This window comes from Callorhinus ursinus, unplaced genomic scaffold, assembly GCF_003265705.2.
Source record: "Callorhinus ursinus isolate GAN/ISIS: 27379988/994484 unplaced genomic scaffold, GSC_fseal_2.0 scaffold20, whole genome shotgun sequence".
NCBI classification, from domain to species: Eukaryota; Metazoa; Chordata; class Mammalia; order Carnivora; family Otariidae; genus Callorhinus; species Callorhinus ursinus.
Window position 1 is genome coordinate 27,571,368 of NW_027397082.1, and position 4,992 is coordinate 27,576,359.

Consider the following 4,992-nt stretch of genomic DNA (forward strand, 5'->3'; position numbering starts at 1 on the left):
ATATATATATATATATATATATATATATACACACATACACACATATATATACATATATACACACATATATCAAATATATATTATTTATTATAAATTGTATGATATATGTTATATATATAGTCCTATATATTATATACCATATGGATTTTAAGTCTATATTTTTTTTCCTTTGGATTTAGCTCTCAGCAGTTTCCAGCACCCAATAGCAGCAAAATCCAGAAGGATGAAGAAATCTCAGGGGTATTCAGATAGCAATGACTACAAACGCTCAAGACAGCAGAAAACTGAGGACAGCAGTCTCTACTCTTCACCGTGTGCAAAGGGACTGACCCATGAACAGCTTTAAGAGCACTGACCTTGCAAATGTAAATCCATACATTAGTTGCAGTCATTCTTCTTCAAGTGGACATCCTGCCCTCGCCGTCAGTGTACACCTGGGAGTATCCTCTGCACAACCTTTCAGTTGACTCGGTTCAGAGAATAAACAAGCCAGCCCAGCCTCAGGCAACGGTCTACACCCATCTATTCTCTCCTTTGATCAGTTTATACAGCCCATTGAATTTTGGAGAAACAGAAGCCCAGGATTGAGAGATTTATTCCAGATCACACAGCCAGTGACTGGGGATGTATTTCATGCTGGAGTTCATATTCTATCCATGGTCCATGCTGCCTCTCCTGCCGTGATGAGGATGAGAGCGTTGTATTCAGTCCTGGGCTCACATCTATTTCTACACTGCTTGGAAAAGCTAATTAGCATACATGAACTTCAGTTTGCTATCTAGAAATTAGGGATGGTAATACTTCTACAGTGGAGTAGTTGTGAGGAAGGAGATGGCAGAGGCCACATGCCCTTAGTGTGATATCTGAAATAGAGTTAGGACCCAATAAATAGCACTTGATTGGTGCCAGCGTTTTGTTATTTTTGCTATTATTTATAATGCCTTCAGAGGAAAATTTCTTGGAAACTGCCCTAAAAAGAGATCAACACCTGACCTACAGCTTTCTGCAAGTGACTTTTGGTGCTGATCGTATAAGCCATGTGGGTTTGGTGGGAAACACTTCAATTAAAAGTTGTCCCTCAGATTGGGTTAAGTATGCCACTGTTTGGGTACAACATGCATTTCCTCAGCTAGTTCAAGCACTGACCTTTTAATATTTTCACCAAGGGAAATGGAGACAAATAACAGGATTTGAGTCAGATAAAGCCCTGGGAGATTGGAAAGGGTAATATTGTTGCTGACAATTTAGTAAAATCATGAGTACCCTGAAAAGTTCTGTTTAGGGTACCAATTCCCATCCAGTGTTAATGTCTAGAATCTTCCGAAACAGGCATTGCACGCCAAGGAAGCTTGTTCTTGCAACTCGGGTGGGGCACTGTGGTAGACACCATTGATTTGGATGTCTGTCCAGGTTTTCTTTCCTGAGCACTGTGCACCTCACCCTGATGCAGGAATCAAAGACCTGAGGCTGTGTGGATCAAGAATGCTATGCAGTGTGCAAAAAAGGAGCCTGGCTGGGTCAGAACCGGTCCCCTGGTTCTACTGCTTAAAGGCTATCTCCGTGCTGCTTGCTGAGGAGGACCTCGAGACCGACATCAGAACCCTAAGGGTCTCTCTTTCCACCGTGTGCTAGCTTGCGTCATAGAAAGCATCTTTGTCTTTACTGGCACCGTACTTTTCACCAAATCCTCCTACAGGTGAAAACAAAACACAATAATACAAAACCTTATTGGAACAAAGGAAATCTACTTAATGATTTCAGCTAAGGTGCTGATGCCCGATGTAGGAAAAGCTGGTACATGGTCACCCTGCCCTCTTGTAGAAAACAGTTTAATAGGGCTTCCTTCTGTCTCTGGTATGAGATATTCCCTTTTAAAGCAGAACCCATTCATGGCTTGGTCTCAGCACTAAGGAAACTAGACTTCCCCTGACATTTCTGAAGCTTGTTTGGAGTTTAATTGCGTTAAATTGGGTCTCAGAGCAGCCCCAAACTTCTGAGACACTCCTGGAGCTCATTTGGGCTTCTGCCCCCAGGAATTTCCTTAAGCAGAATCCCTTGTAGTGGACTAACAAAGCCCACCAGAGTCATTTAACTTCATCTTAGAGATAATGAAGGGGCAGGCGGCTGGGAGGGGCTTTCTCCCCATTTCTTAGCCCCCTTGAATCTAATACTATGATTCTTAACCCTATCAGACCCACCACCTACTTATAGCAAACATCTTATAATGTACTCTTTACTATCCTAAAATGAAATCCCTATTCACACAATTAAAACAATGTAACATCTTAGCGATAATATAGAGGAGAAATAAAAAGAAAGAAATTTCTACTAAAAGATGTTTCAATATGTAAATTTTCAAACAGGGCCACAATGAAGGTGTTGCATACTTGCATTTATATTTGGAAACTCTGTGAATGCAGAGACTGTGAAAAATGGGCTCACAGAGTCTTGGATCCAAAACTACCATTAGTGCTGCTATTAGGTAAGTCATGGTACCATCCAAAATGGTGAACAACTCTTGGAAGTTTCAAACAACAGAAACTCTTTGATTTACATGGTGGTTGGGTTTCTGCAAAATTAGTATCTTGCAAAAGATACTTTGTATTTATGGGTAAGATAGAGTTATGTTCTTGGCTCTGATAATTATTCATAGGTTTTGTTCCTCATGGCCCTCTGGAGTGACACGTGTGAAGTATGTGGAATGCAGGACAGTTCTTTGTTGGGTGGGACTGTCCCAGGTGTTGTAGAACATCTGGAATTTCTGCCCCTTCCCATAATTGGGGCAACCAGGATGGTTGATTGGACAAATTCTGCTCTTCATGGATTTCATAAGTTAGAAATTAAACTGGCACCATTAAACCCATAACTCACACTGCCTGTTCTTAATAATGTGGCAGTATGCTTGTACTTCTGCAAAAAGTGATGGAGAATTGTATTTTTATTTTAATAGCCTTCCTAGTCTGCTGGTCTGTGCTCAGGTTGGAGCTCAATCCCCAGGGCACTTCCTTGAATTCTAGCCCATTATAAAAGGGCATTTCCACTCCCATTCTTATCCCCCGTCCAATGTCTGCCACCTTCCTGCCCTCGCTGACATGGTGCTGGCTCACATGGACCCCTACACAGGCTGAGATGGCCAAAACTGGTCATCCAGGCCAAGCCTCATTTGATATTTTTTTCTGTCCATCCCAGGAGAAGCCTTCCGACTAATAATGGTGAGTTCTTTTTCTTGAGTCACGAATCTTGCTCTGGAAAGAGCCTATTAGCCATCAATAAATTGAACCCAATGACAAATGGAATTAAAATAGATCAAGCCCAGTACTTTCCAGCCGTTATTTCTGGCAGTGGAGGGTTGATAGACATTCTAATTTGAAGAGAATGGGGTGCCTGTCAGCAGTTTCCCTCTGCTTTGCTCTTCCAGTCATCCCCTTTTGGAATGGTTTTGATGAGCCGACCTCCCTTTGGCTAAGTGAGGTCCAGTCCATAGTCTAACTGCCAGGTTCTTTCTGATCTGACTCTTCCCTTGTCAGTCTCCTGTTTTGTGACTCCTGCCCTTTATGCTTAGTGCCCTGACAACTCCAAAAGTCTCAGTAGTTTCCAAATCTTTACTCAGGCATTCCCTCTGCTTAGGAGGCTGCCCTCCCCACCTCCTGATTGGTTCCTGAAAACTGCAGCTCAGACAATGCCTTCCTCCTCACACCATGCTTAACCACCCACCACCCTCAACATTGGAATTAACCTCTCTGAGCTGTGTGTAGGCTCTGTACATACGTGCTTCCATTGCCACACCCACCACGCTGCCTTGTAATTTATAACTTAATCACGTGTCTCCCCATTACTCCGGGACATCCTTATGAGCCAAATCCATATCTTTTTTATTTTAAATAAATTTTAATTTTAATTTTTTAAAAAGATTTTATTTATTTTTGTGTGTGTGTGTGAGAGAGAGAGAGAGCCTGATGCAGGACTTGATCCCAGGACCCAGAGATCATGATCTGAGCCGAAGGCAGACGCTTAACCGACTAAGCCACCCAGGTGCTCTAAACTTTAATTTTTAGAACAGTTCTATATTTTTAGAAAAATTGCAAAGACAGTGCGGAGAGTTCTCATACTGCACAGCAGTTTCTCCTTTGACTAACATCTTACATTTGTTATAATGGTTGAACCACTATGATACATTATTGACTAGATCCATACTTTATTTAGATTTCTTTGGTTTTTACCTAATGTCCTTTTTGGTTCCAGGACCAACCACACTATGTTTAGTAGTTCCTATCTCCTCAGACTCCTCCTGGCTGTGACAGCTTCTCAGATGTCCCTTGTTTCTGACCTTGGCAGTTTTGAGGAGAACTGGCCAGGTATTGAATGACCCTCAGTTGCGATTTGTCTCAGGTTTTTCCCATGAGTTGGCTGGTGCTGGGGTACATATAATTAACATGATTTATCATTGTTACGATGCGCTTGATTGTTTGGCTGAGTTAGTGTTTGTCAGGTTTCTTCACTGTAAAGTTGCAGGCCTCCCACCCCTTCCCATACCATTTATGGCTCTTTAGAAAGAGTCACTGTGTGCGGCCCACACTCGAGGAATAGGTTCTACTGAGTATACAAATTATTTGAAATACTTCTACACAGTAGATTTTTCTCTTCTCCCCCATTTACTCATATGTTTGTTGTTTTGTTTTTTAAGATTTTATTTATTTGACAGAGAGAGACACAGCGAGAGAGGGAACACAAGCAGGGGGAGTGGGAGAGGGAGAAGCAGGCTTCCCGCGGAGCAGGGAGCCCGATGCGGGGCTCAATCAGGACCCTGGGATCATGACCTGAGCTGAAGGCAGACGCTTAAGGACTGAGCCACCCAGGCGCCCCTACTCATATGTTTTTATATCCTTGAAGACTGAGTGCTTAGCTCAGGATTGAGTGAATTGTAGGTGCTTAATACACTTTATTGGTTCTGGTTTTCTAAGCAACCATTGTAAATCTCTCTCAATATGGACA

At 42.3% G+C, this 4,992-nt stretch overlaps 1 long non-coding RNA gene across 2 annotated transcripts in view; it reads left to right on the forward strand.

Moving 5' to 3' along the window:
* LOC112830961 (uncharacterized) overlaps positions 1–1,734 on the forward strand; it is a 41,080-nt gene extending 39,346 nt beyond the window's left edge. For both annotated transcript variants that reach the window (XR_012381717.1, XR_003210034.2), the window contains exon 7: positions 180–1,734. This is a non-coding gene — a long non-coding RNA (uncharacterized lncRNA). The remainder of the gene's footprint in view (positions 1–179) is intronic.
* Positions 1,735–4,992: the final 3,258 nt, after the last annotated feature.